Raw genomic sequence first — 12,611 nt, forward strand, 5'->3', positions numbered from 1 at the left:
ATATATATATATATATATATTATAGGGAATAAATCCAAATTTACAGGGAAAAAATCAGATTTAGGATTAAATCCATTTTATAGTAAAATAATTATAATAATATTAATCGAGACAAAACCACTATTTTGCAAAACAAATAAGGAAAGACTTAATCAATACATAACAATTTTTAATATAAAGAAATAAACCGCCACTACAATCGTTTCATGTCTTCAATGACATTCGTCAGGTGGATTTTCGATCTCCTAATCTGTTTTAATTTATGAATCGAAAATCCACCTGACGAATGTCATTGAAGACATGAAACGATTGTAGTGGCGGTTTATTTCTTTATATTAAAAATTTTTATGTATTGATTAAGTCTTTCCTTATTTGTTTTGCAAAATAGTGGTTTTGTCTCGAATTAATATTATTATATATATATATTATATATTATATATATATATATATATATATATATATATATATATATATATATATACACACGCGCGTAGTCATTATAACTGGCACATCACATGTAGCTATTAGAATTTCACGCTGGCGATCAGCAGACTGGATACAAAGTGCATTACAAATGAAGATCATGTGTGTGTGTGTGTGTGTGTGTGTGCTTATTTTTTTATGCCTTTGTATAAATTGCGTTGTCGCTGTATAGAGTATACATATCAGGAATTGTCAGTTTATTAAGTGGCTTAAACTATTACATATTATGTGGCTGTGTGGTAAGTAGCTTGCTTACCAACCACATGGTTCTGGGGTTAGTCCCACTGCGTGGCACCTTGGGCAAGTGTCTTCTACTATAGCCTCGGGCCGACCAAATCCTTGTGATTGAATTTGGTTGATGGAAACTGAAAGAAGCCCGTCGTATGTATATATATATATATATATATATGTTGTGTGTGTGTGTGTGTGTGTGTGTGCGTGTGTGTGTATATGTTTGTGTGTCTGTGTTTATCCCTCCAAACATCGCTTGACAACCGACGCTGGTGTGTTTACGTCCCTGTAACTTAGCGATTCGGCAAAACAGACCGATAGAATAAGTACTATGCTTATAAAGAATAAGTCCTGGGATCAATTTGCTCGACTAAAAGGCGGTGCTCCAGCATGGCCACCGTCAAATGACTGAAAGAATAAAAGAATAAAAGTTAATTATTTTACCTAACATATTTGACTTAAGCGGCACAATTTAATTGTGCTGCTCTAATCAAAAGTAACAGATTTTTATCTGTAACTTTTTCCTACCGAAAATTATGGTTCCACCCACCTTTTTTTGGTTATATTGCCATTCACTTAAATAGAGAGGTGGAAATTAGAAAGTAAAAAGAAATGCAGAGTTTGACCCAGTCGAAACGTGCAACCAATCAATGACTGACACGTGTCAAATTATGTTCATCTTGGACACTCTAAAATGTCTTGTGTTGAAGAATCTAACGATTTTTTCATTTGCCATTCAGCGGTGAGCTAAAAATTATGAAAATTTTGACGGCCTGGCTATAAACATCGATCTCGGAAAGAAACTGAGCGCAAGAGAGATTTTTTTAAAGTGAGGAAAAGGCTGTGCACTGAGTCAATCCCACTCACTCAGCAACAGCAGCCATAATCCGAAAAGAAGAACAAGTCAGCATCATCAGTAACCACTGAGCCGCAGGTTTTATGTTGGAGTTATCCCAGTTACCTGAGTTACCTTCTCCTAGAAGGATGCCCTAACAAAGGCTAGGAGTCCTTCACTCCCAATGGTTTAACCGCACGATCGGGTATTCAGTCGATTATTTCTATGTCCCCAGTGCATGATACAGCCTTAAGAGACATTATTGGATGGCCGTTGACTCTCAAGAGTTCCCCCGCCCTTTGACGGGTTTTGTGTTTTTCATCCCGCAGGGTGTCCAATAAACACCCTCCTCACCAAGCAAGCTTGGTGGGGTTGCCGGTTTAGTCGCCGACGACCCGACCATGCAACAGGTTGTACTGGGTTACATGTTCCCAGTAGCACTGGAAAGTGACCTGACATATACATACATACATACATACGTATGTACGTACATACATACATACATACATACATACATACATACATACATACATGCATGCATGGATGCATACATGCATGCATGGATGCATGCATACATACATACATACATACATACATACATACATACATACATACATACATACATACATACATACATACATACATACATACATGCATGCATGCAAAATTCTGAACAATATTTACAAATAAAAGAAATACGAATTGGTTTCCAAACATTTGTGTTTCACACTCACGGGTGTTGCGTGTTGATTGTCTGGTCAGTTGTTAATACATTGTAACATTGTGGTGTTTGTTATTGCAAGCAAATGTTTATTGAGCTAAAACATGTGATGTAAATTTATCCAGCATTTAAAAAATTAAAAAAGAAAAGAAAAAAACAACAGGAAACGTAAAGGAGGTTAACCCCTCACAGAAAATCCGGATTGGTGGATCTTAAAGCAGATATGTAAGCTTATACTTAACTTAACCAATACGTTGCGACGCCATGGATACTGGAAACAATTTGAGTTGTGGAATCAGCCCAGGAACGGCAGAAGTGTTTCAGTTGCTGTTTGTACAATACTGCGGAACAACGTTGAAAAAAGCCAAACATGCTTTTCCCTATTTAGACACAAACATAATTCTTTTCCCAGATAAATTGCACTTAATATTCGAAGCCCCTGTGAAGCTATAAGGTGTTATTCAGGTACTCAACTATGAGTCTACTACATCTCATATCAGAAACAGGTGTAAGGTAATGAAGTTCATAAGATAATCATTTGTTCCTTTCTCATTTCGCTTTCTTATTGCCGCTCCATACTCGGCTAACGCTTCATTCTGGAACATACGCATATTGAGCTTTACGCCAGGTTATTGGACTCGCAATGCCTAAGCGAAATATATATATATATATATATATATATATATTATATATATCTACATATATAGCGTAGGCTCGAAACGTTAAAGACTTTTTCACTTCCCCAGCGTTATACACTAATACATCTGTCTCCGTCTTTTGTCTTTTTTTGTGAATTCTCCTCATATATATATATATATATATATTATATATATATATATTACATATATAGCGTAGGCTCGAAACGTTAAAGAAGGACTTTTTTCACTTCCCCAGCGTTATACACTAATACATCTGTCTCCGTTCTTTTGTTCTTTTTTTGTGAATTTCCTCATATCTATATATATATATATATATATATATATATATATATATATATATATATAGACATACAGTTTTGTTTGTCCCTTCTCGAGCCACGCCTGGCTCATAAGGGCCGGTTTCCCGTTTCCTTGGCGTATAGTTCCCCACCTGGACGGACCCGTCGCAGGTGAGCATCTTGCAACTCACCTGCCGCTCCGTCGCAGGTGAGCTGCAAGATGCAGGAAGAAAGAGTGAGAGAAAGTTGTGGCGAAAGAGTCAGAAGTTTCGCCATTACCTTCTGCCGGAGCCGCATGGAGCTTAGGCGTTTCGCTCATAAAAACACACATCGCCCGGTCTGAGATTCCAACCCGCGATCCCTCGAACGCGAGTCCGCTGTTCTAACCACTAGGTCATGTGCCTCCACACATACATATAGGGTGTTCATAAATTATCTTTACAACTTCCACAGTTTATTTATTGTATTGTGCTATTCCAATGCATTGCAAGCAACCGCTGTCACGAAGGTGGAAGTGTTCTGATGTTTCTAATAAAACTTTGTTTACCTACGTATTTTTTTTTCCAGTAAATTCAGCTGATTTATCTTTATATTTCATCTTTTTCCCTCAGTTTTCAATTCAAAGACACGCATTTATATATATATATATATATTTATTCTATAATTATAAGCATAATTATAATTAGGGTTACTGTCTGGGAGATATCTTATGGTAGTGGAATAGTAGTTAACTGCTATTTCTAAATTTCTGTATGCGGTGAAGCAATTTTTGCTGAACCCTAATTATAATTATGCTAATAATTATAGAATTTTTGTATAAAGGTTCTTTTAACATACCGAACTACTTGGTAAAATTATTAATTATTAATTGATTAATGAATTTTACCCTTTATTATTATTGTTTGTGTGTTTGTGTGTGTGTTGTGTGTGTGTGTGTGTGTGTGTGTATACATATGTATATGTATGCGTATATGTGTGTGTGTGATAATACTTTGTAAACAGACTTACAAGCGCCGAGTGGTATATATATATATGATTTTCTGAAGTATTTTCTGTCCTATTTTCAGGCATTCCCGATTCCCAGTTGGACCCGGTTCAAAAAAAGCTTGGAAACCAAGGACATTTGGATGGCAGACGTTATAAAGGAACACAGAGTAAGTTTTCGTTTTTATTTTATTCTATTTTATAATGTTGACTTGTGATGTGTCTAAGTTGGGGGCAGGCTTACTGCCTGCAACGAAGCGCGTTCGCATCTCGGTTAATAACATGATTAAAAAGAAGCAAAAGCCAATTTATATAACATCGTTGACCCCTCTCTGTCGAGGGTACGAGGTCTGTATGGTCACTTACCCGCCTGAAATAGCTCTCAATGTTTGTGTCTCTTAAATCAGCTGTCCCCTACCCTTTTTCTGCACCACGAACCTGTTTTATGCAAGACAATTTTTCCACGAACCGGCAGATAATGTGCATAACAAAACGATAAAATGCTCATTTATTATATATATAATTCATATATATTACATATATAATACATCTCACTTAATATCGCTAAAACTTCAATTTGAACTGCGATTTAAAGCAAAGACGTCATAGCTTTGGCAACAGTCTATAAAGTTTATCAACTGAGCATATACAAGCATATTAGGGTAAAAGTACAAAAAGGCAAAACACCCGGCATCAGGTTAGGTTAGGTTACATGAGCATAAATCACAAGAAATGAAGATGTAAATAAGTGTGGGGAAAGTTCCCTACAGCTGTTTCAAGAACAGATGTGCAGACGGTGCATGTTGTAAAAAGCAAGTGGTAACTATCTATATATCAGCAACGTCTTCCGTCATCGGAGGGAAAATGAGATATAGCAAAGATCTATTCCAACTCATCTTATCTCATCTCATCTCATCTCCTCTTCGCTCACTTACTCTTGGAAGGGCCTTGAAGGTAGAGTCCTCAAGCACGCCTTCCACCAGGCTTTCTCAGAAGCGGCTAGATCCCCCAAGCGAAACCAGCCGAGCTCACAGATGTTATCCAATCATTTCGTTCGCCGCCTGCCTCTGGGTCTCCTGCAGATTGGGTTTTTGAATCCATAAAATTTGTCTAACGATTCTTTCCGGGTACTTTCTTACCCTATGTCCGTTGTTTCGGAGCTGTGCTCTCTAAATTCGGTAAAGTAATGGCTCTACCTGGAGCACCTTTCTGATTTCCGAATTACGCTCTCTCTCGAGTAACGCTACTCCAAAGACTCTTTGGATGAACTCTATTTCTGCCGACTGTATTCGCGATTGTAGTTTTTTAATCATTACCCAAGATTCCTTACTCTAGGTTAGGATAGGTACTAACACCGAAGTGAAGAGAGCGCGTTTGGTTTTGACACCTTTCGTTTTTCTGATGATCGAATGCTGAAATTTGAGCATTACTGCACCAGCTCTTACATTTTTTTGCACTCAGTTCACTCCCCTGCCCTCCATCACTCTTGAAAGCGTTCCCAAAATACTTGGAACTCTCCACCTGCTTTAGTGGAACTCCACTTACATGTAGACGTATGTCTCAACCTTCACTGCACTGATTTTCATTCCTGCCGAGTGCAACTCGTCACCAAACCTGTCAAGTGCATATCGATGAGTCGAGTAGTAGTACTATGTTGTCTGCAAATTTCAGCCGACTGATCGTACATCCGCCGGTCTTGATATTACTTCCAAATCGGCTACACAGGTCAAACCTGTCCATGAAGATTATGAACAGAAAAGGTAATAGTATGCACCCTGCGTGGAGTCCGACACCCACCTTAGACGGTTACGGTTTAGAACCATCTATCCTAAACAAATAATAGTGCGTTCGTATAGGGACTTTAAGGCCATCGATTCCATATTCTTGTAGAATCTTCCAGAAAACATCCCGGGAAACACTATCGTATATCTTTCCGAGGTCTACATACACCTGATGGACATACTCGCATGATTTCGCGAAGACTTGTTGCAGTGTGAATATTTGGTCGGCTGCGCTGCGTCCGGGGTAAAAACCACGTTATTCGTCAGGTAGCTTGCACTCGTCAATATCAATATATCTCTCTGCCAGATTCCCTGCATACTTTACCGGAGAGGCTTAGCGAGGAGGTTCCTTTGTAATTAGAGCAATAACTCTTGTTTATCTTTTTGAAAATTAGGATTATATATTCCGTCATCGGAGAAAAAAATATATACATTACATATATAATACAATATACGTTGCATTTATTATGCAAAAACATTCTGCAGACCTTGATAATTAATAAAATAGAAATAACAGAAAAATAGATTATCCTCGGCCCGTTGCCTGAGAACCCATGCCTTAAATCAGCCCAACACTTTAGAAACTTTACGATATTTGTTGACTAAGGTTGTCTTAGTAATAGACCAAAAAAGATGTAATGCCTTTGATCATAAGTCAACTCACTTAAGGCTTAATTGGTATTAAAGAACGAAAAATCACAACCAAATGGCATGGTTTGTTGTAATTCAATCTCATGATACGTCCCCAGGTAAAATGTGTGGGCTTTCATATTAAAAATTTTGTAGTATCTCGGGAGCGTCGTTATGCAAATGACAAACACACGCACTGGTTCAATTTCACTTCCTTATTATTCGTCAATTGGTTGACTGTTTAAGCAGCTAACTAATCGACTGTTTGATTAATCATTCAGTTACTCAATCAATCATTTGTGTTTGCATGAGTCTTTTTGTCGCCATTCGCGACCTCTTCAATGACCAGCCCTCTCTACTCCAAGTCAGTTTCAGGTCTGCCTTGTCTGAACGTATCTGATGGATCGATTAACCAAATGATTAATCAAACAATCGGTTAGTCAACTAGTTACATAGTTAACCAATTGACATACATAATAAAGAAGTGAAATAGAACCAGTGCGTGTGTTTATTATTGGCATAATGACTCTCCCGAAATACAACAAAATATATTTCAGCACGCGAATTCACATCAAGGATCTTGTAAACCAAATACAAATACGAAATATTTTTAAAATTTGTTTCTTAGTTAGAAAAACGGAATTCATAATAACTGCTTCCATAATAGGCACAAGGCCACCAATTTCTTGAAAATGGGTTAATCTATACTACAGACTCAGTACATGACTGGTATTTTTCGGTTTGGTTGAGAGTTCAAATCCTGGTAAGATGAACGTTACTTTTCACCCTTCAGGAGTACCAGTTATGAGCTGAAATCGATGATAGCGACTAACCCCGCTCCCCATTACCCTCAAAATTGCAGACAGAAACGATTGTGCACGTATGTGTGTATACAAAGGAATAAATGCCTTGGCGAGCTGGCAGAAACGTTAGTACGCCGGGCGAAATGCTAAGCGGTTTTTCGTATGCCGCTACCTTCTGAATTCAAATTCCGCCGAGGTCGACTTTGCCTTTCATCCTTTCGGGGTCGATTAAATAAGTACCAGTTACTCACTGGGATCGATATTATCGACTTAATCCGTTTGTCTGTCCTTGTTTGTCCACTCTGTGTGTAGCCCCTTGTGGGCAGTAAAGAAATAGGTATTTTGCGTGTGCGCTTGTATGTGGTTGTAAAAATCGTCTGCGCGCCTTTTCAAGCCTTCCAACGGGGAGGCGGGCGACACAGCCCCGCGGCTAGCGTCGAAGGACGTCGTCGGTTGTCGACGTCTATCAACGGTTGTCGGCGGGTGACGGGTTCTCTTGCCGGCTGCCATTAAAAATAGCCGGGAAATAACAGACACATGGTTGTTGATAAACACAACTGGTGATGCTGTATTCATCTGAAATGCATCTATTTTGACAGTCCTGTCATAATTTGTCAAAATGTAATATTTCCTAATGTTTCCAGACACACACACACACACACACAAACATAGATTCACATGCGCACATACATCTACACACACACATTTTTGTCATTTTGTTATTTTTTCCTCTTCCCCTTCCCTCTCACCCTATAAAAATGTTTTGTTTTTGTTGCAGATTTTCAGATTTTCTCTTTTGTTTTTTTCATGCCTTTTTGTTGATTGTATTTTCTTTATGTTTTCGTATTTTCTTGTTTTCTTTTCTTTTTTTTTTTTTTTTTTTTTTTACATTTCTCAGAATCATGGTAATGTCTCCCCAAGGTATTCCACTTGCGAAATTCAATCTTTCATATTGCACGCACGCACACACACACACACACACACACACACACACACACACACACACACACGCACACACATTTTCGTGTGTGTGTGTGTATTATATATATATATATCTATTGTTTATATAGATACATGTTTATATTTGTGCATGTATATATATGCATATATATATATGTGTGTGTGTGTATTTATATATGTGCACACAAATACATACATATGCGTTACATATATATACATACATATATGTATATGTGTGTGTATGTGTGTGTGTGTGTGTGTTATGTATGTATGTATAGTATGTTTTGTTATGATTTCTGCCAGATTCTTAATGGTTTATCGTGTCTAATGTTTCTAAATACACATACTCCTACACAAAAGCAAACTATTTGCAACACACACTCACACACATACGCATACACACACAGTATGCTTAAGAAAACATGCGTAATACACGCACACACACACACACGTACTATATATATATACGTATATACATACACACAGATATGCATACATGCATACATACACACACACATACATACATACATACATACATACATACATACATACATACATACATACATACATACATACATGAAACAAATATAAACATCTGAATGAATGAAAAATAAGAATACAAAGTTTGAAAACAGTCTCTGAGGGTATCGAACCGACGCCTCTGTCACAGTGTGGCGCCTCATAGACTCCCTAGATATACATGTGGGTTTCTAACGCGGGGTAGTGAGTGGGCACTGATAAATTTATTGGCAGACTTTTTCCCATTTAATTCTGCAAATTGGGGAAGACGGAACGGTGGAATATAAAGATTCGTTAAAACTGTGTTTTTGGTTATGACTCTTTAATTCCTGAATTCAAATCCTGCCAAAAACAACTTCTGGGGACTGGTAAAATACGTAGGAGTGAAGTATACACACACACGCACACACACACACACACACACACCACGCACGCACGCACGCACGCACACACACACACACGCACACACACACACACACACTTATGAAGCGATTAGACTCTGGCACCTTGGGAAAGTGTCTTCTGCTATAGCCTCGGACTGCTCAAAGCCTTGTGAGTAGATTTGATAGACGGAAACTGAAAGAAGCCCGTTGTACACACCAACACACACATAAGATACGAGGAGTTTTACTCAGGGTGATTCAAACTAATAGGTATGCACCCCGAGTGCTCAAATAGGTATGCCATAAACCAGCTTGAAGGGTTGACATCTGCTTGATTAATCTCTTATCTGATTTTAAACTCGCGCTCCCTAATCCCTCTCAGGTCAGGAATGCTCACCCCTCGCCGTACTGGTTAGTATATTATATCTAATACAAAGCTCCTATCTACCTATATTTCTCTCACCTCGATGTACTATATATATATATATATATATATATTTTGTTTTATTCTTTTGCTTGTTTCAGTCATTTGACTGCGGCCATGCTTGAGCACTGCTTTTGGTCGCGCAAATCAACCCCGGGACTTATTCTTTGTAAGCCTAGTACTTATTCCATCGGTCTCTTTTGCCGAGCCACTACGTTACGGGGACGTAAACACACCAACATGGGATGTCAAGCGGTAGTGGAGGACAAACACAAGTACACAAACCCATACACACACACACACACATATATACGACGGGCTTCTTTCAGTTTCCGTCTACCAAATCCTCTCACAAAGCCTTGGTTGGCCTGAGGCTATAGTAGACGAGACTTGCCCAAGGTGCTACGTGGTGGGGCTGAACCCGGAACCATGTGCCTACATATACATATGTACATATATATGTATATATATATATAATATATATATATATATATATATATATATAATATATGTGTGGTGTGGTGTGTGTGTTGTGTGTGTGTGTATGTAAAAAAATACAAACGGGACAAGAACGCAAAACATTTAGAAGGACGATACCAAAAAATACGGACGGGACATCGAAGACTTCAATCTTCAGTCAAGAACGGATCATGCTCGCAATTTCGCTGATTAATCTTGAGATCGCTCCGATCTGGCCAGCCCCAAGGAAAAACTAAGCTACGAGCATTAGATTTCTTTGAAAAAGGATCGAATGTATACGAAACAGGGACAGAAAAACGGACGATGCCACACGGATATAAATACAAAAAAAAACAATAATAGTAATAACAGGACAAAAACAGCGGGTGTCTTACGACTTTAGACAGTTCAACTTAGCTTAGCTGGCGTATTATATATATACATATATATCCTATATATATATATATATATATATGTATGTATGTATGTACGTATGTATGTATGTATGTATGTATGTATGTATGTATGTATGTATGTATGTATGTATGTCAATGTTTGTTCAATTTTGGAACTGCTAGCATCCATTTCTCTCACTGTGGATTTCTATGTAACCATTCACTCTGATCATGTATTTACCTAACGAATACCCCTATCTAACTGGATTTATTGGGATCTCCCCTCTTTCTCTGGACATAAAGAACCACAATACCTATCATTGCTGAAGAACTTTATTCCACTGTTACATATGTTTAACCCAGCTCTCTCCGATGATGGGTTACTCAGCATATGGAGTTTTCCCTTGGTACGATGTTCCAATATTCTAGAGGCAGCTGTCAGAGATTATCTCTGCCTTTTATTAAATAGCTTAATTAAATTAAATGTACTTGTCAAGTCTGGCCAAGCTGTTTGCCTTTCCTTTCTACTTTAGCTTGTGTGTGTGTGTGGTGTGTGTGTGTGTGTACACGCATACATTCATTTCGTTATCTACGAAATTTTTTTTGCTCTCTTACATATCTATAATTATGTTTTCATTTTATTATTAAATTCCTTCAAGGCAGCGAGGTGGCAGAATCGTTAAGGCGCTGGACGAAATGCTTAGCGGCATTTCGTCTGCCGTTACGTTCTGAGTTCAAATTCCGCCGAGGTCGACTTTACCTTTCATCCTTTAGGGGTCGATAAATTAAGGGCCAGTTATGCACTGGAGTCGATATAATCGACTTAATCAGTTTGCCTGTCCTTGTTTGTCCTCTCTGTGTTTAGCCCCTTCTGGGTAATAAAGAAATAGGTATTTCGCCTGAGCCCAAATTCCGCCGAGGTCAACTTTGCCTTTCATCTTTTCGGGATCGATAATTCAAGTACCAGTAAAACATTAGTGTCGATGTAATCGACTTAATCCCTTCCCCCAAATTTGAGGCCTTGTGCTCCAGTAGAAAGAATTATTAATTTCTACCAAGGCGGATAGCACGCTGCACAAAATACTAAGCGACGTTTAGTCCCGTCTTTACGAGATCAAATTCCGCAGAGGTCGACTTTACTTTTCGTCTCTTCCAAGAGGGGGGGGGGCGATGAAATAAGTCAAATATTGGTATCGAAGTAATCGACTAGGCCTCCATTCCCACCAAATTTATAGTAGGAAGGATCATTAAATTCTTTCAGGGTAGATAGCTGGCAGAATCGTTAGCACGCCGGACAAGATGTTTAGCTACATTTCGTCCGTCTTTACGTTCTGAGTTCAAATTTCACCAAGATCGACTTTACCACTCATTTTTTTCGGGGTCGATGAAATAGGTAACTGCCAACTACTGGGATCGATGTAATCTTCTTGACCCGCCCCTCAAAAACTGCTAACACTGTGCCAAAATTTGAAACCGTTCTTAAATTTCTTCAAAACCCCTGCCAAAATTTGAAACCGTTCTTAAATTTCTTCAAAACCCCTGCCAAAATTTGAAACCGTTCTTAAATTTCTTCAAAACCCCTGCCAAAATTTGAAATCATTCTTAAATTTCTTCAAAACCCCTGCCAAAATTTGAAACCATTCTTAAATTTCTTCTTCCGCCCACTTCTATCCTTTCCAGGAAACATTATCCGAAGACAACGTACGGGATCTACTCGATTTCCTTCTCTTAGAACAGAAGAAAGCCAAAGAGGAGGGCAACGAAGAAGTTCAGACATTCCTCAGCGACAACACAATAGGGCATATTGTATACGAACTGTTTGGCGGTGGCATTGAGTCTACCACAATGACCATTCTATGGTTTATCATCTATCTACTGCACAACCCAGAGGTAAGTGTTCCTCTCTCTCTCTCTCTCTTTCCATACATACGTACGCACACACACACATATATATTTGATTAGTGGGAAGTGACGGAAGATGGAAGGTACGAGAATGTTTATTGATCAATAAAGATTCTCAAGAGGCGGCGATCTGGCAGAAACGTTAGCAAGCCGGGCGAAATGCT

General features: G+C 38.5%; 1 long non-coding RNA gene across 1 annotated transcript in view; it reads right to left on the reverse strand.

The window, feature by feature from the left end:
• LOC118761652 overlaps window positions 1-12,020 on the reverse strand; it is an 18,449-nt gene extending 6,429 nt beyond the window's left edge. The window contains exons 1-2 of the long non-coding RNA XR_004997539.1: window positions 11,978-12,020; window positions 1,685-1,690 (exon numbers count right to left, since the gene is read on the reverse strand). This is a non-coding gene — a long non-coding RNA (uncharacterized LOC118761652). The remainder of the gene's footprint in view (window positions 1-1,684; window positions 1,691-11,977) is intronic.
• Window positions 12,021-12,611: the final 591 nt, after the last annotated feature.

Source organism: Octopus sinensis, unplaced genomic scaffold (assembly GCF_006345805.1).
Source record: "Octopus sinensis unplaced genomic scaffold, ASM634580v1 Contig16040, whole genome shotgun sequence".
Classification (NCBI taxonomy): Eukaryota; Metazoa; Mollusca; class Cephalopoda; order Octopoda; family Octopodidae; genus Octopus; species Octopus sinensis.